At 35.5% G+C, this 20,423-nt stretch overlaps 1 pseudogene; it reads right to left on the reverse strand.

Moving 5' to 3' along the window:
* Positions 1-4,171: 4,171 nt before the first annotated feature.
* Positions 4,172-4,515, reverse strand: LOC131273535 (large ribosomal subunit protein P1 pseudogene; annotated as a pseudogene).
* Between the last annotated feature and the right edge of the window lie 15,908 nt (positions 4,516-20,423).

Consider the following 20,423-nt stretch of genomic DNA (forward strand, 5'->3'; position numbering starts at 1 on the left):
TGTCCCCAAAAATCTTATAGTTTTTAATAGGTGCATACTTTCCAGCTTATGATTATTTAAATATTCTTTTGTGTTAGATATTTATGTTATTCCTGATTTTTAAAAATATAAATGATACTTCAAAACAAAATACAACTCTCTACTGTTTTTTTGAGCATTGTTTCAAAATTCCTAGAAGTAGATTTTCTGGTCCCAAAATTACGTGCAATTTTAAGACTTGGAAAATTTTATCCAAATTTCCCAAAAAGTGAAATTAGAGTGTCTGAAAATACTCTATTTTTGGTTGTTATACATGATGCTAGCCTGGTTGCCCTTTTGTTTACCTTCAGACCTTGGCTGTGCTACAACTTTGAAATCTCAGAGCATCCTTGGGTTTTTCTTCTTGTTTTGGAACTTTTAGACTACAAGCAATTCAAGGTCATATCATCACTCTTGAGCTCAGTGGGAACCTTATTGCCCTCTGATGTCTGTACACAGGCAGGCCAGAATTTGATAAGAATAGTTTCACAGATGGTAGAATGCTCATCATAAAACAAATCTGTTTTTTCACTATTTTCAGTTGTGGTTGATGAGGCTGACCTAAGATGTACATTGACATTTCTGAACCATGATTTCCTTGCCAATGGAACCAGGATGAATAGTTCATAACAACATATGTTTCTCTCCTTCGTAACGCGTGGCACAATGTAATTTTAGATTCATTCAAGTTAGTATTTGAGTAAGCTTTGTCATGGAAACTGGATGTTCCATGTGGGACGTTTCATGACTAAGGAAGATCTAGTCTTGTTTCCTATTGTGTCCCCAGGGCCTGACATAATGCCTGGTGCTCAGTCATTGCTGACTCCATAAATGAATAAGTGGATCAATGTTATTTTAAGAATCAGATGAAATGAATGTGTTGGAAAGTACTTTAAATAATAAAAATAACTATAAAGTAGATACTTCTGTCCTCATCTAAGGTGGTAGTCCTCAAATGTTTATGTGCTTTAGACTAATCCTGAGAGTGCCATAAAATTGCAGATGCCTTGCCCACTCTCAGACATTCTGATTCTGATGCCTGTGAGCCCTGACAGGAGGTTGACAAATCTCTTGTTTTAAGGTGCCTCCAAGTCAGAATCCTATGTTCTTGTTCCATTGTTGTGTGCTGTATTTGATGTGGCAGTCTTTACACACACCACTGAAATTTCCTGAGTTGAAATTAGCCATGTAAACTGAGAGGAATTAAACCCACTTATAGGTGAGGAAACCAAGGCTTGGGAAATTAAGCAGCGTGCCCAACTCATTCAGTGACATGGCTCAGAAACAGGATTTGTGTCCAAGTCTGACTGATTCCAAAGCCCATAGTCTCTTGTCTCTCCCTTTGCATTGCTTAGAAGTAACTAACTAATTAAAAATATCAAAAGCTTAAAATATTAGTCATTTGATTATTGGATGAAAGTGTAAAATATAGTTTCTGAAAAGTGAGTTAATTCATGAAATTATTGTGTAAATATTTACCAAGTGCCTATTGTTACCAGGTTTTGTATGCATTGCATACAAGCTTAACACAGCATAGGCAGAAGTTTTCACCTGCCAGCTTCTCAAAACAAAACAAAACAAAACAAAACAAAACAAAACTTACTGGCCATTTTCTCCCCAAAGTTCCATTTCTTTTTTTGTTTCTTTGTTTCTTGTTCTATTTGTGGATATTGTGTAGGCCTCAAAGTTTGACCTATTATTATTCATTCAAAAAACATTTATCGATCCTCTGCTCTCTGTCATTTCAAGCTGAGGATACAAATATGAATTAAAAAATGCCCCCTGGTTTCCATGACTTCACACACTTCAATCACTTAGATTCTAGTTGGGAAAGAAAATGTTTCCACTATGCAGGATGAGAAGTATGGGAGCATAAGTGGCTATGGAGGAGTGGTGGAAGGGAAACAATGCCAGTTTTAGAATTGTTGAGATTGAAATTCCCATAGGCCTCTAGGTGGAAATTTCCAGTAATTGGGTACATAGGTTTGCAAACTAAGAAAGATATCTTGACTGGACATGATTTAGGGGTCACCTGTGTATAGGTAAGTGTCGATAAGAGTCCTTTCTGGGAGTCTGTCTGTATAGCCTAAGAAAAGAAGAGAATCAAGAATAGACCTGAGGGGTTCACTCATATTTAAAGACCTGGTGGAGGAAAGGATACAAAGATGACTTAGAAGGAGTTTGTAATGGGAGAAAGAGATAAAACTCCATAGAGTAATGTCCCAGGAATCATGAGAGGAAAGATATCCAAGAAAGATGATATTGAGAAACTAATGGAAGTTAGTTTGGAGAGAGGAGAGCATCGAATTTTTCTCTCAGGAAGCTTGGCTGTGAAAGCAATTAGTGAGATGGCATGATGCATGGATGGCGACCTTTTGTAGGCTTGCCATAGGATAGGATATATGTGGGCTAAGTCCAGAGGTCCATAAATAAATTGCTCATTCTGAAGAATGGTCATTTGTTATTTGTATATATTCTTGTTTCAGAAGCAAAATCACCAGAAAGAAATAATTTTGGAGTTCTTCCAAAACTTTTGATGATGTTAGCTACTAAACTAGGAGGGTTTTCCAGATGTCTGAAAGCATATTTCCTAGCCTTCTTGTATTCTGTGGTACATCTGCCTAAACACTTGATGCAAACTTCTCTCTCTCTCGTTCTCTTTTTTTCTTTCTTTCTTTTTTTTTTTTACTGTGAGGGTGAATTGTTCAAAGAAGACATTATTTAATATATGCACCAAATTCGACCAAGTGGAGATGATGTCTTAACATGGATGTAAACTTGACTGGATAACTTTGTTTACTAGTTTTTGAGATGTAACTGATATAGAAATTTTAAGAGTCTTTTTATGTTTCTTGTGTATGGAGCAGCATTTCTCCTACACTATAGTAATGTTGAAAACTGTATTGCAAACATTTGTTTGCAAACATGTGTTTAGAGAATCTGCGAGGATTTGGGCCAGTGTCTTGCCATTGATTGAATGCTGTCCTGGTTCTTTCAATACTAGCAGTGGCTTATGCCACTTATGGTAGGTCTTAGATATTACTTTTGTAAGAATGCAAATTAAGTGGACCATATTTGATAAAAAAATTAAAGTGATTTATATATTTTGTATAGTGAGGAAGATATAAATAAATAAATGACATTCTTATACTCACAGAGCTGATGCTATTTCTCCATTTTAAAGGGTAAAAGGATCTGTGGATATTTTTGGATATGTCTTGCTTGATAAAGAAGTGAAAATTTATCCAACAGGTTGGCCCTCTTAATTAGAATCTTTGATACTAATACTATATAGGCAAGGAGTATTGTTCTGTTTATTAAAGAGACACTCACCCTTTGACAACCTGTTGTTTGCTGAGCTACATTATGTTCGGTTAATGTGTAGTGCCGGTGCCACCAAGATGCTGAGGTTAAGTCTGACTTGGCTACCTTCTATACATGTTCTACCTCGAGGACCCACACATCTAGTTTCTCACTCCATCTATGGTTAATAAGTTTTGGCTGAAGATTAGCTAAAAATTAAGATATTTTTATTTGATATAAGTTATGCCTTTGCAAAGCTTGGATCTCTTGCCCTTTCAAGAATTTTTCTCTGGCTCATTCTGCCTGTAGTGAGAACCTACTAATTGCATTTTTGGCTTTTTTTTCTTATTTACCTCTTTTTACTAACATTTTATTTTTGTAGCAGGCTTATTGGTTTACCAGTAAGTGTTTGATATGCAGATTTATTTTTTATTGCCATCTGCTTCTGTGAAAGCTATTTGAGTGCTAAGCAGTTGCCTGAATGGTGTTCAGGTCTGCATAGGGGATAATTTTGGAAATCAGAGTCCCACAAAGACAAATATGCTATTACTTGATACAAAGATCATATAAAAATGAGCTTATTTAGCATCTCATTGTGATACCACCCCAAGTGTGCCATCTGTATCTATAAGAGTTTCAAGAATGTTGTATCTTTTTCAAGATTGATTGTTAATAAGCATTTTCTTCTGTTACTAAATTATCTTTCAAACCTCTCCAGAATATTGTGAGGTTAAGATTATAGCTCAGTAAAATTTATTTAGAAATTCTAAATAATCTCTTTATTTCCTCTAGATTATTATTATTACTATTAAGATTTCAGTTCTTTATTGAAATTTTATAAAAGTGGGGTCTATTCAAAAAGACCAAAGTCCATGCCATCATCTGATTCCTCAGACTCTTCTTTCTTTGCTTCCATTTTCTTCTCCTCAGCTGGGGCAGCAGTGGTGGTGGGGGCTGGAATTCCAGCTGGGGCAGCACCTGCTGCTGGGGCAGGTCCACCAGCCCTACATTGCAGATGAGGCTCCCAGTGCTGAGGTTGGCCAGGGTCTTTGCAAACAGGCCAGGCCGGAAAGGTTTGACATTTACACCAGCCGCTTTAAGGAGGGCATTGATCTTCACCTCAGTCACAGTGACTCCATCGCCATGGAGTCTGAGGGTCCAGTAGATGCAGGCAAGCTTGGAGACAGAGGCCATGGTGCGAGTGAGGGCCTGGCCCGGTGCTCCTCACTGGATGTAGTGAGGGCATCACCCCAGTGTGGCCTTAGAAGAACCAAGCACTTTAGCGGCAACTGAGGAAAGTGTTTTTTTTAACTCTGCCTGCCTGCGTGTACAAAAACTGCGACAATGTTAGATATAACCAAACATTTCAACGGGCGCAATTCCAAGAGTTGAAGGGTAACAGGAACTGGTTTTTCCTTGCCATGCTTACCGTTAGTTAAAGAGGAAGTAGTGAATCTTTCAGTCAAGCCTCATTTTGCCACATTTAGCTATTCCCAGTCTCTGCCTCTGGCTTCATTTGGTCTAGAATATTCTTGGAAAGGTATACCAAACCCAATCATTTTAGCCAAATCCTTTCTTACTCAATTTTAACCATTCCTCACCTCCCTGTTATATTTGTATGTGTTTTGGTATGTTGAGTGAATGCCCCCTCCTTGTGTGATTACTTTTTTCTAACTTGTCTTACAGCTAACTGTTTAAGTCTGTTTCACCTTCATATTTAAGCTACTTGAGAACAAATACTACCTTTAAGTCATCTCTTACCATCTGTGCCATTATTTCTAAAAAATCATTTCTTTTATCCAATTAAAAATCAAAAATGTACAGTTATTTCTCATTTAAAATAAAGTTTGATAAAGCAAGAGGTCAATAATCAGTTGGTCAAACAGTTCTCCTTTAATGTCTCCCACTTCTTTTGTTCATTTAATAATATATCATGTACTTCTGTCTCGGGCAGTATATATAGATCAACTCATTATATTTAATATACAAGATTTAAAAAATCTATTCCTCGGTTGACTAATATCAGATATTTTTCCAGATTTGTTGTAATTGTTATGGTTGTCATTTTGGCCCCATAAATGATACCACAATAAATATCTTTAACATATCTTTCCTTACATTTATCTCCACAGTCTAGCTTCTAAATGGGAACCACTGGATCAAAGGTTATCTGTATGTATTTTTAACTTGAAAAAGATATTTCCAGAATATTTTTTTTAAAGACGTTGTAATTCACTCATTTACCACAAATATGTGAGACAGTCGTTTCCCTTTATTTTTTCCAGAACTGGATATTATTTCTTTTCTAAATATTGATCCTCTTCTACTTAGAGCAGACTTCTATGCAGTGAATGCTCAAATATTTGTTAAGTAGTTCACTTCAGCACTATGATGCTGCATTTTTTTTAGTCTTTTAGTAAATACTCATTTTTCTTTATTCACGTTTAGAATCATGCTCTTTATTCATAATAAAATTTTATAAGTATGAACTTGGATAAAAATTTAGATCAAATTATGTTAGTATTTATTTTTGCATTTGAACATGAACATCTCTGAAATTTTTCTCTGTTGTTTCCCACCCCACCTCATTTAAACCTCTCTTGTTAATGCTATTACTATTGTAATTTCTAATAAAAATGCTTGGCATTGATGGGGTGTTCTTGTCATTTTGATTCTACTTTTATTGACACTAAATGGAAAGTTAAAAGGATTAAGTCAGTAATTTCCTTATGATGATTCTGGAACTTAAAGGTATGCCTTGTTTTTTTTTTTTCTTCTGACTTTTTCTACTACAGTATCATTTGCATGATTCTACATTTTCCCAACCATACATAATATATTATTCCTTTGCAAGGTTTCTTGCTGAAAAATCTGTAAGTCCCTTTCACTTTTACATTTAGGCTTTTTAAAATTTATATAAGCCAGAGATATTGTTCAACTTACTCACACTTTTAATACTATTATGGATCTGGTGTTTATATATGTTGTTAAACATATATTCTTTTTTAAAAAAATTGATCCTTGTAGTATTGGCATGGTGATATCATTTCCTTTTAATTACACCAATGAAGAGACTGTGGTTTCTGCAGCGGGCTTAAGGACTTACATAAGGTTAGTAAACATAAGAACTAAGATTTACAGCAGGATGTCTTGATTCTAAGTCAAATGATCTCTGACATTGGATCCCAGTATCCTAAGTGCACATGAGCAGTATATTAGTCAGCCAAAGGGGTGTTGGTGCAAAGTACCAGAAATCTGTTGGCTTTTATAAAGGGTATTTATTGTGGGGTAAAAGCTAAAGAGTCCAACTCAAGGTTGCTTTCTCACGAAAGTCAGCTGCCAGGCGAATGGCTCATTTCTCTTCCTGGGGCCTCAGGATCAAAGTTTTGTACTCTGCTGTGTCTATGGAGCTTTCTCTCTCTTCCTGTGTCTTCTTGAATGGGTGTCCATTTATATCAGCCCACCAAGGGGGGTAGGGACTCAACCCTAAGTTACATCCCACTGACATGGTCAAATCGAAGGCCTTAAATTGATTTTATTAAGTAAATTAAAAACCTTTGAATTTAATATGAGCAAAGGGTACCACACCCAGAGGAGCAGGCCAGTTTACCAACATAATCCTTCTCTTTTTGAGGATTCGCAAAAATAATATCAAACTGCCAAAAGCAATTTTTAATATTTCAGTATAATAAAGAAGCAATTTTATATCTATTGGTCATTGGCTGTTTACTGAAGTTTCAGTTTGCCTTGTCTTTAATTAATACAATGCAAAATGAATGAAATATCTCTAAATAAATTTACTTTTTAGAAGGAAAATTAAAAACTGTTTAAACCATGGGAGAATAGTAAAGGAACTCCTTAATTTTTAAAATGTTAGGAATTGCTGCTCTAGGTTGAAAAAAATTTGGTTATTGGAAAAATACTGCTTTAAGATTAATAGGATATGTTGCTGGCTTTATTTTAAAAAGAAACAATTTTATCTCTCTCCATATCTCTCTCTTTCTCTGTCTTAATCTCTCTCCCACTCTCTTTCCATCTCTCCACACCTATACACACTCACTATTCCTATTCCCAATTAGTTTTCTTGGTTATTTTATACACAATAATAAATTCTGTATTTTTGATTAGGTGTGCATCTAGGCACACATATCACTGTAATTATAAATTTTTGGAATGTAGAAGGCACACTATAGAGGCATTCTTGTGTTTCCTAAATTCCTTAGCTAGCCATAATGTTAAACTGTATATTTAAGTAGATAATTAATTTCCTGTATCAAGTGGTTGGTGAACTTCTTTGTGGAACTCTGTAACTGCACAATATCTTAAATAAAAGAGGAATTCCGGATCTCAAGGTTTCTCTGCTAAAGCTCTGTGTGCTGTTTCCTGGGCATCATTTAATGAGATTTTTGAATAAAGGATATCTTTTAAGAAAGAAAGGGAAATATCCATCATTTTCTTTTTTCCTTCAGTTATATCTCCTCCAATAATAATTCTCCATACGTGATTTTCCACCTCAAATTAACACTTAATTGTTTTTCTTAATTGAATAACAGTAAGAATAACAACAACTCCTGAATTTTATTTTTTTCCATTGCATTAAGTCTATTTTGTCTTGTCTGTGGTTTAGCTTGATTCTGAATAAGCTTTCTCTCCATTTTTTACTGTTGATACTAACACCAATTTATTAAAGGGTAGGACACCATATGTTCAGTTTGGAAATATCAGTTCCATTTTGTTCATTTAAAATTCTAGTATTTGTGGAACACTTTATTATTTACTTTGACTTGCAGTAATTTGTATCCTTGCCATGTTTTCCATTTTTACTTTTTTATTCATTTTTAAAGAATTTCATCAGCCTTTCTCATATTTTTAATTTTGTTAAAGAGAGTATATTTTTATTATACTCATTGCAAAGGAAATTGCAGCAGAAATTTTTGTATTTAAGCATAGTCGAAGAAACTTGGCATTGATATTTGAGTACTTAACATGCCAAAAGGTCAAGAAGTTCTGTTTAGCAGTCTAATAAAAGGTGACTGAAAATATCATGTGACAGACTTATAAATCAATGTATGCCTGGGTTAGTGCTAGAAAGGAGATGTGTAAAATATGTTCCAGTATTAAATGAAATAAAAATTACGAAATAGTCATTCTTGACATTTGGTCTACGTCTTAGCTTGCCACAGGCTGCCAGTGCAAAGTACCAGAAATGGTCTGGCTTTTATAATGGGTATTTTATTTAGGAGAAAATCATACAGCTCAGTGGCCATGAAATATCCAGATCAAAGCATAAGTAGAGATGCTTTCTCGAGGTCCTGCCGTGAGGTGAAGCAAGATAGTTGCTGATGTCTGCCAAGGTCTCTGCCTTTTCCACTAGCATCTGCCATCTTCCGGAGCTCAGTTTGGGCAACCAAGCATAGGGCATTTCTCTTACAGGGCCTACTCTCTCAGTCTCAGCTGCTCTGCTTTTTTCTGGAGTTTAGCTGTGAGCTATCAGACTAATGGTTCCTCTTTCCAGCCTTGAGCTACTTCTTGGGCCAAGCCTCTCCAGGATTTCTTTCTGTGTGCATCTGCTCTCTGCTGGTTCCAAACTCTCTGGGACCTCTCGTAGCAGCCCTTGGGGGTTTCTGTTTTCCTGCAGTCCTCTTTCTCGTATGGCATGACTGATATGGCAGCTTCTTTTCTCTGTGTCTCTGTTTATATCAGACCCAGCTAGAGGGCAGAGACTTTAACTGGGTCATACTTCACTGACTTAGTTTAATGGATATTATCAAGTAATCTAATCAAAGGCCCTCAACCTGATTTAATGCAATCAAAAGACCCTGCACTCACAATGGATCAGTTCAAAAACATAATCTTTTTTTTTTTTCTTTCTGGGATTCATAAAAGAACTTCAAACTGTCACAGTCAACCTAATACCAAATCTCTGAATAATCCAATTTTTAAAAAATTATGGATTTCTAGGTATGTAGAATTCAAAGCTTTTCTAAAATACTCATTTATGCTGATAGTAGCATTATGTTACTTCAGGATAATCCTTGAAGTGAATGGTAAGAATGTCTATTGATTTATGATCATTCATTAATATAATTGCTTATCTTTTACAATTGTTTGAATTTTACTGACTTACATTTCAGACCTGGAAAAGAGTCAAACTCATGTAGAACTTTCAAATAGAATAGGCTACAGGAAATACAAAATTAATTGAGCCTACTAACATTTTAGTTTTGAGTTATAAATATAGTTACAATGCTACTGAAGTTTTAAAAAACATGTCATAATGATGTTGCTAACATTGTTTTCCGTGTTACTTAAGACTTTACTCATAACACCTAGAATAATAAAAATGGTCCTAACTACCCTTAAAATTGCTATCAGGAATCATTCCAGATTAATCCAATCTATGGAAAATGTTTAAGTTAACACAATCTTTGCAATACTGATTTCCTTAAAAATCACTATGATTTTAAAAGTCTTTTATTCAAACCCCTCAATTCAACTTACACTTCTTAGGGGCAGGTAAATACCTGATTTTTGATTGCTTCTCAAATGCTCTTCACAGGAATACTTCACGGATATAGATGGAAGTTAAATCAATAAATTTGGTGTTCTATGAAGCCAGGTGCTCTACATAAGAAAATTGAAACTAGATGTTCATTATTTCTGAAAATTAACTTGGTAGGCAGATAAGACTTTGAGGCATTTTAAATTTTCATACTTGTAATAAAAATATTCTGAATATAACCAATGTGATCCTGTTTAATTACTTTTCTGTTAATATTACTATGTTAGTCCTTTATAAAAATATGATGCTATTGATGAAAACTAAATTTGGAAATTACAGAAGGGATAAAATTAAGTGGTCAAACTTGATCTCTGAGGCAATTCTTGGTCTGACTTTCTAAAATAGATGATGATATTGTTAGATCCATAAGCTAATCAGCTAGAATAAATGAGAATTCTTTTGCAAAGATTGTACAATGAGGCATAAGTTTTGCTTTTTGTAATTAAAAATTGCAAGTCTATATTGCACTCCTAAAACATGTACTTGAAGGAAAGAAATATGTATAATTCATATGAAATGGTGAAATCTAGTTTTGTTATTTGAGTACTAGCCTAGGAGCAGGGGCAGGGGTTGGGGTTGGGGTAGAGGGAAACTTGAGCCATTAAGCCCATTGCTGATATTATCTATTTTTTATTTAATATCTGAGTAATATGAGAATATATGCAAAAGAATTGAAGTATAAGAGACATTTACAATGCTTTTTCAAAGCAAAACAATAATATATTTCTACTAGGTAAGTCAACATTTCAGGCTGAGATCTAAATATTTATGTATTTCACTAAGTTGGTGGACATAATGATGCTGCATCTTCCTAAATTCTTAATTTCCTTGGAAACATACAAGTACCAGACAGAATTGAGGTATGCAGTTCTAAATTAAGTATAGATGGAGAAACTAGAACAGTTTCAGGTCAAATCACTCAGTGATTACAAATTAACTTCAAAGACATCCTGAATTAGTCATTGTAATTTACAGTCCATGGTTTTATTACTCCAAACCAAGGTAAATGTTCCTTTTTCACATAACATTTCCTGTTTCTAGGACTTGCATGACCTTCATGAGATTGCTTTTTGGGGGGGGGGGGGGCAGGGGTTCATTTTCACTTTTGCAAGTGATGTCATTTGGTCCAAAATGACTTTCATAATGAAAGCTAAGTCTCAGTATTTTATTTTTTTGAAGGCACACCTGTGAATACTTTTTTCTTATTCATAGTCATTGCCTCAATCTTCCATGACAATTATTTTTCATTTTCTTTCTAGAACATTAGTAAAATAGTTCTTACATTAAGCCTCTTATTTTGAGCATTTGAATCAGTGTCAATTAGCTGAGGGGAGATAAATTCATGGAACAAGAAACAACAATAGAACTTAGAGGTAAAGTGTATTACTTTCAGTTAATCAGCTACATACCCTAACTGAGAGTGCTTAAAAATGTTTATAGAACTGAAGAACTGCAATAAATTGGCATTCACTTGTAGGTCATGATCCAGTGTTATTGAGGTGTTACCATAAGTTGCCAAAATAAATATAAGGAGAATTTATGGTAATTTGCTAAACAAGAGGCTATGTATATCTTACTCTAGGTGAATGGTGAGTCTATATTTGCTAATTTATGTATACCTACGTATAAAAATATATGTGTACTACTATACACACACACACAAAGCTTTTCCATTAGAAGAGTTATTGAAAAAGGAATAAAGTAGGGAGCAGGGCATCAAGTGGAGAAATTAAGCAGTCATAAGATGGAAAGTATAGTCACAAAAGGCAAGAAATAAGGAAATAAAGAGATATTTGGTGACTTGATTCCCTCTACTTAAATATTTAACCAAGCATTTCACATTCACACAAAAAATGGAGTAATCAATCATGTTAACAAAGGCAAACAATTATATGATTTCCACCCTCCCCCCCCTCGCCCCCGAGGCATGATATATTGCTTCATAAAGAGGACTGAAGGCTATTTCCTTAACATTTGGCCATTGAATTTTACTGAAGCAGTCAGCAATTCGTTTCATTCCCAGTTCGGTACAACCAATATGTGATTTTGCCAGTGTCTATGCTAGACAATGTAGGATATGCAAAAATGCAAAATCCTTAAGGAGTTTTAAATCTAATGAGGGAGATAGAAAATGTTTACAATTCACTATAATATAATACAGAATATGATAAGTGTTATAATAGATATAAAAATGTGTGTGTGTGTGTGTTTGTGGTTATATGAAGTAGGGAAATGTACTTTCTTATTTGTAAGAAGAGATTATGAAAGTCTTCACTCAAGAAATGACATGTGAACTGTGTGTCACAAGGGCATTTTAGTGGAGGGATAGTGTGGTGTTGAGATATAGAAGGCAAGGTCTTTGGAGGGAAAGGCAGGGAGTCTGGGAGGGTGGAAACATAGATTATGGTATGGAAGAAAGGGTCAGAGGCAGAATAGTAGGAGATATAAGATATAGAAGGCAAGGTCTTTGGAGGGAAAGGCAGGGAGTCTGGGAGGGTGGAAACATAGATTATGGTATGGAAGAAAGGGTCAGAGGCAGTATAGTAGGAGATATAGTCAGAAAGGCTGCATGGGTCCTTGGAGACCCATGCTCAGGAATTCAACTATTTTAAATATAAAAGATAATTCTCAAGGATTTTGAGCACTAGAATGACAAAAGGCATTGAAATTACACAATAGGAAAATAAATCTCATTTCAATGAAAGATGAAGAGGAGGTGGATGGATTAGAGACTGGAGGCCACCTGTTCATTAGTCCTTGAATAATAAGCCTTTACTGAGGTCCAATTTATTCTGTGGGCTAAACACAATCAGTTATGTTGGGAATGGAGAGTGGAGCCTAATGGGAAAGACAGTACTGAGTGAGATTTGGTGTCCATGATGGAGGGTATAGAGGTGAGAAGAGGCATAAAATGCTTCCAAACTGGGTCAACCAAAGAATTGCTGGATGCCCTCAAGGACATAAGTGAGGTGTTAGATGGGTACATTTTTCATTGAGAAGAGAAGATAGGATAGCTGAAGGTACATACATATAGGAATAGTAGAGAAGGAAATTTGGGTGAGCTTACACAATGTGACTTCAATATCAGTGGAATTTTAACAGAGTTTTGAACTGACCTAAGCCAAAGGTCAGTTCCTAATGGTCAGGGAACTTTGCTGGTAAGGTGTACCACAATCTCATTATGTTTTTGCATCTCTAGTATAACACAGATCATTATGATTAAAGCATATATATATATATAACCCTTTCAGTTTTATAAGAGTCACAAAATGGTTTTAAAATATTAACTATTTCTATATAAATACTAATTGAATTTAATTTCCTCTTGAGATAATTAAACACCAGTTTCTACTGCTAATCTAGCTTTCTTCAAGAGGGAGTGTCCTTAGATGGGCTTACAGGGTTTAATAGTGAGCAGCAACACATCCAGGCTACAAGGTATTATGAGAATTACTATTAATACCACAATTGTAATCTTCTGGTGTCAGTGCCCTTCTACTTCCACTCTGTTCCCTCTAAGAATCAGCCATCAGCAACATATTTGGAAAAGGGGAGTTTGTCTTATATCTACTCCTCATTTATCTGCTGAGTAGGTACTTCTTGCTCACATTGCTCCCAACCACTTGCAATTCTGCCATGGGTCTTCTCTCACTTTATTTCTTCTTGTACCAGGTCTTTGTCAAGAACCACTGGACTGAATAGTCAACCTCAGGGACATTCTGTGTTTTTAAAATTTTGTTTTTTGTTTTCTTTTGTCCTAGGTCATTGTGGGTCATAGAGCACTTACCTTACCCGCCATTTCCTGGCTTGTTTACTTGTCCTCAGTGTTCATACCCTTTGAAGAGATTGTTCTGTAGTAAAATCCTCTACCTTTTTTAGGGAAAACTCACTTCTTCTCAAAGAGGTTGTACTTGCCCAGGAATAAAAGGACTTAAGGACCCATTCCTTAGAAGTCTAATTCTCAAATTCTGAGAGGACTAACACCATGGACATGGGGGTGCACTATGGTGAGGGTTTCTAAGGCCAGCCCATGCGGAGCTGTGGCATTCCATCCTTTTAACTCTCCAGAAGATGTGGAGAATAAGGATCATTTTATGTCAGGAAAAAAACTTTTAATTTAATCACATGTACACACACACACAGATACACGTAACACCTAAAGACTAATTCCCAGAGGCAATTTAGCCTAGAATTAGTTATTTAGAAGGACATTTTTTTTCTTTGAAGACAAATTTATCAACACTAACACCTTTACTAAGAAAATAGAGTTTATATTATCATGGAGACTTGAATTCATGTCCTTTTTATTCATCCTCTGATTTCCAGAATGTTTCTCTGGGCCTACATAAAAATAAGTGGGCTTCATTACTAAGCTGTTTGCCCAATGATAGCAACAGAAAGATCTTTCAGAAGCTTTGAACTTATGGTCGTCTGCTTTGTCCAGATTTTATTCCTCAGCAGGTCATTCTTATACCACTGTCTCTAGTAAGAAGGAAAACAACTGAAGAAGCACCCATCTGTAGATTAAGCGTGGAAATAGTTGACTTTACCTCTAGTTACATAATTGTTCATTTTGGGCTGAGGTATTTACTAATTACAGCCTGAGCTGGCTGCCTTTCTAAGGTAAGTAGACAGATGAGTGTAAATCCTTTGCATTTCAGTGAAAACTTCTTACAGTGCATGCCCAGTTCATGGTAGGTCAGAGACATAAATTTTATGAATGCAGCAATAATATAATATAATTGAAGAACATGAAAACAAATGACCATCTGTGCTCGGCTCCATTCACTGACTTCTGGAAATTAATGATGCCTTATTGAAGAAGCATTGTTTGAAGATCAGTGGCATATGCCTGGTGGTATGCCATAATTTCATAGTCTACAAACCATAATGATTCAATTTTCTCGGAGGTTCATTCATCTATCTATGTCTAGTATTGATCCCTTTCCACTGTGAATTAATTTGGGAGTTATATAATTGTTTACAGGAGCCAGAAAAAAACTAAGAGAAGAAAAATAATACAAAGTTGAGGCTCAAGCAATCTTCTAAATAAATTTACAATGAAATTTATTATTTGAAAATCTGGGTGCAGATTTGCTGTTTTTTTTTTTTTAGATGAAATAGACTATTATTTTTTTAAAAGATACATAGATCACACAAAATGTTACATTAAAAAATATAAGAGGTTCCCTTATACCCCATCCCCCATACCCCCTACTCCTCTCACATCAACAATTTCTTTCATTAGTGTGGTACATCCATTGCATTTGATGAATACATTTTGGAGCACTGCTACAAAGCATGGATTATAATTTACATTGTAGTTTACACTTTCTCCCAGTCCATTCAGTGGTTTATAGCAGGATATATAATGTCCTGCATCTGTCCCTGCAATATCATTCAAGACAACTCCAAGTCCCAAAAATGCCCCCATATCACACATCTTTTTTCCTCTTCCTGCCTTCAGCAACTCCCATGGCCACTGTCTCCACATCAATGATGTAATTTCTTCCATTGCTAGAGTCACAATAATTCTATAGTAGAATATCAGTAAGTCCACTGTAATCCATATTTTATTCCTTCATCCTGAGGATCCTGGGATGGCAATGCCCACTCCACCAGATTTGCTTTTCAAAGTAGAATGTCTGTGTTTGTCTTTAATAAATCATTTAACTCGTTAGTTCATTCATTTGTTCATATACTGACAGATATTGATAAGCATTGATACAGATATTGATCACTCATTAGCAGGTGCTGTGCTATGTACTATAGATATAAAGATGAATTAAACATTAATCTTGCCATTAAGGACTTTATGGTCTAAGTGAACAGATAAGTCATTCAGCTTCCCATATCACAAGCTAACAGTAAGTGCCAATATACAGGTTTTGAAAGTTCCTAAGAACCATAATAAACACAGGGAAAATGCTATGGGTGTACAGAGAAAAGAAAGAGGCTACTCTTGAAAGAATTACCTGTATTGGTAGCCCTGCTTTCTCACTTTCAATTCATTCTTAAAACTGCCATGCATTCTTCTTTTCTTCTGGTCAGACCAGTATGGCTCCAATGATTGGCTTCATCCTCTTCGCCTTTCCTCTACTATCCTCTTCCTCTTCTCTTCTCCTCATACCCTTCTCTATCTCTCTTTCTCTCCCATCCTCTATCACAATCTCTTCCATTCTTCTTGAAATGTTTAGTTTCACTTTAAATGATAAAACAGACTCCCTGTTTAATTTCTGCTTTTGCCATTATGTTTTGGTCTTCTTTTTGGGATTTCCTTCTTTTGAAAATTGTGATTCCTAGAGTTCCCAATATTTACAGTATGGAATTAAATGCTTATATTTCACTTTAGAAAATCTCATTATCTCCAAGCATATACTCAGATCATAACATCAAAAGAACTGAGAAGCACTGTCTTTCCCTTTTTTTACTGGTTTCCTGAAACAGAGCAAAGTGTTGTGTTTTATTTGTAAATGCTGATTTCCCAGGAAGCTGGATTCTTTCTCACTTAGTCCCACTACTCACGAAAAACATGGCTCTGATCCTTTAGCTGTGAGTTAATCTGGCATGGGATTCATTTTTTATGGTTGAAAGGCCAGCTAAATTTTTATAGCCTCAATCACTCTAAAATGCCAGATAGTACAAAATGTGATTTTGTAGATTCTACTATCATCCTGTGATAGTTAAATACTCAGGTTGGAAGTATTTGAGAAGCATTTCTGGTTTTAGCTATCTTCATTTTGGATTACAAATCAGAACCCTCTACACATAGAATATGCTTGGGTAATTATGATTAGAATTGATTCCTTGGTACATTATTTCAAAGCAATTTTCTCATTTTAGTCAGAAGCTACTTAAGGCATATCTAGAGACAGAGATGCAAAAAGGGAAGTAAAAATTGTCCAAGTCTTCCCATTCAAAAAAAGTAAGAATTTGAAGTAGTGATCTGAACATCTTTCCCCTCCCTGTTTTCTTTCCTTATTTTTTATTTTTTTTAGTCAGAGTTAATGAGGTAAAATGTATATATAGTACATATCTTTTAGATGCACAGCTATAAGCTTTTTGACAAATATGCAGTAGAGTAACCACCACCACAATTAGGATACAGAACAGTTCCATCACCCTAAAAAGCTATATAGTAGTCCTCCAGCCATCACCACCAGCCTCAGCCATCAACAAACATGATCTTTTTCCTGTCCCTATAGTTTCGCCTTTTCCAGAATGTCAGATAAATGAAATCATACAGTATTTAGCCATTTAGGAATGTGAGAAGGCTTCTTTTCATCTGATCTGGGTTTATGCTTGGAGCTAGTGGGATTTTCAAAAGTTCAGTATAAATGCTTAATTCCATATTATAAATCTTGTATTTTAAAGAAGTCATGGAAATCTTTTTCTCCCTCCCAAGCAGAACTTTCTTACTTCTAAGGGGCATAGTAGAAATGTAGACTGAATTTGGGATTAGGATTCCACACTAGCTCTGCCATGAAACTAGTTATGTGACTTCACTGCCTTAGTGAGATTGGTCTGGAAAAAATCAGCTTTTGTTTCCTAGGTTGCTCAAGCAAATACCATGCAATAGATTGGTTTAAACAATGGGAATTTATTAACTTACAGTTTAGGGCTGAAAGAAAGTCCAAATCAAGGCATTATCAAGGTGATGCTTTCTCCCTGAAGCCTGGTGTTCTGGGGCTGGCTACTGGCAAGTTAAGGATTGCTGTGTCACATGGCAAGTCCATGGTGGCATCTCCTGGTCTCCTGGTCTCTCCCTTCTCTTCCTGGGTTCCTGTGATGGCCAGCCTTTGCTTCCTACGACTTTCTCTCTCTCTGTCTGAATTTCATTTTGTGTGTAAAGGACTTCACTACTAGTGTTAAGACTCATTCTAATTGTGGTGGGCCATATCTTCTTAATTGAAGTAAACTCATTGAAAGTCCTACTCATAATGGATTCATATCCACAGGAATGGATTCAATTTAAGACCTTGTTTTTTTCTAGGGTACCTACACTTTAGACCATCACTCGAAATATGTTTTTCAGAGTTGTTCTCTACATTATTATATTTTGACTTTTCATTTCCACAGTTCCCCACCCCCTTTAAATTCCCATGATTTTTGAGTGTTCACATCCTGATGCTTCCATCAGGATGCCCTATATTTATCCCTAAAGCATTCCTGGGTATAGAAATTAGTGTGATGACCTGACCTTCCATAGCTTTTGCAACCACGGCAACTGCAGTTTGTTGCTATCAACAGAAGTTGAATAAATTATCAAGTACTGAGGCTTTCCAAAGCCTGTGTTAAGTTCTTCTTAAATGGTGTGCTTCAGCTGTCTGACCAGTGTTAAGTGCTGTGAGCATGATGACTTTCAGAATTAATTGAGATTTCAGGTTTTAGAGCACATGGTTTTAAGGAATAAAAACACTTTCTAATTTAAGGTCATTTATAATAAGTTGCATATTTTTATCTTCTGAATCAGGTTGTCCTTTTGCTGTGTTACTTAAAGTTAAGCTACAGTGATCAGTATACCTTTTAGGCAAGAACAGTTGATCTGTTGGTGAGTCTGTGGTGAATGCTAAAGACCTGGGAAGAAACAGAAAACTCAAATCTGATCAGGCTGAATTTTTAAACTTAAGAGCATATTGGAGATCTTCATTAACAGGGGTATTACGAAATGCTATGTAGCATTGCATAGTAGAATGCCTTGTGTTATGGGATTCTGCTTTGGAAAGATGAGAATATAGATGACTTCCGAAGTTTTTTGCTGTTCTACTGTGTTTTACCTAAATCATTCCTAATATGTTGGGATAGTCTCTTTTTAGATAATAAAGGTCCTCAGAGGAGGAAATTAGGAAATGCAACATTCTTGCCAGTTGCTGAGCCAATTCCTCCTTTGTCAGGAAGTCCCTGATAAATCCTACTTCTTGCTTAGTCTTGAGTGGGAGTATAGAACTGAAGGGAAGGCTCATCGTTCTTTCCATGATGATCTCCTACACAATAAAGCAGTCTTGGGAAAATGCATGCTTATGTGACAAGCTGGAATATTTGAGCTTAGAGGCAGAGCAATGAAAAGAAAAAGAGGCAGTAGGAAAAAATAGAAGATAGTTTCAGAATTGGTGGAGCCATTATCATTTAACACTTTAGGAAAGGAATGCAACTTCAGGAGTTTGGGGCTTAACATCTGCGCCTTCTTAGGATGCTGGCAAAACACATGGGAAATATAAAATAGTCAGAATATGATAAATAGAGAAGATTAGCTGGATGATATTTTGGATAAAACAAGGCGTTGGGAAGAGATGAAGAAGGTCAGAAAACTAAAATACAAAGAGATAGCTGACATGAAGAAATCCTTGTCAGGGGTGTGAAAGGAGCAGGCACTTGGCAGGAGTACTGCAAATGGACGTACCCAGCTAATTCTTTCATGTCAAGTTGTATTACATTTCTATCATCCTGAAGGAATTTGGATCTGACTGTGATGAATGTCACATTCTCTTTAATAAAACCATGAAATGGAAACCATACAATGCAAAAGACTCTGGAGTAATTATTTTTTGCATCATTAACTTCTCCATAATTAGAACCGCCCCTCCACATCTCTCAAGCCAATTATCTATTACACAGTAGGTGATGGCTAAGCAACAGTGGGAAAATTGGAAGAGCTACAAAGATTTTCTTATCTTCCCTTTTTACTATAGCCAACTATTCATTTGCAAGGTTAGTCTAGATCTATGGTGCAACCTCTTGGGACAAGTCATGTCATATGAATAATTCTTTCCACGTATTTCCATTATACCTTCATTTATTTAGCAAGGGTTTACTTAATGTCTGTTTTAGACTCTCATAAAAATAAATCTTCAGTGCCTTTCTTTTATATCTTCAAAGTATTAAATTTGTAAAACACATTTTGTATCTCCATGGCTTAACACACATTTATTTACATTTCAATACATTGTTAATTCACTTTAATAAACATTTACTGAATAATTCTTAAGTGCCAGGAACTGGTCTTGGTGGTAGGGTAACAGTAAAGAATAGAACAGAGACATTTCTTTCATTCGTGGTGTTTTCTTTTCACTCCCTCAAGTGTGATTGAGGTTTTAACAAGAGGCAGGATTGAATGTGATGGTTTAGTATATGTGAATGAATGAGAGAGACAGAGGACATAACTGAATGAGTATGGTGGTGATTTTCGTTAGTCAGTATCCTTTGGGATTCATTGACTCTCGTAAATGTGTCTATATCCAGGTAAATGTTCACTATACTCTGTGGTAAAAGTACCAATTCTCTAGTGGACTCACCCTCTGTTAGTATGTAGTTCTCTCATTAATCTTGTTTTATAGGGATATTTGGTTAAATAGATATGCCAAATTTAGATCTGTTGCCTAAAAATAGATTCATTTTACTCAGTCACATTAAGGAAAGATGGTTTAAATAATTAGATGGTCCCTTCTGTATGTCTTTCTCCAAGTATCATTGGGTCCCATCATTTCCAGGCATTTAATATTGTAATCTGTATTAGGTAATAGTAATTGTAATTAGATGTCAT

This window comes from Dasypus novemcinctus, chromosome 15 (genome assembly GCF_030445035.2).
Source record: "Dasypus novemcinctus isolate mDasNov1 chromosome 15, mDasNov1.1.hap2, whole genome shotgun sequence".
Taxonomy (NCBI): domain Eukaryota; kingdom Metazoa; phylum Chordata; class Mammalia; order Cingulata; family Dasypodidae; genus Dasypus; species Dasypus novemcinctus.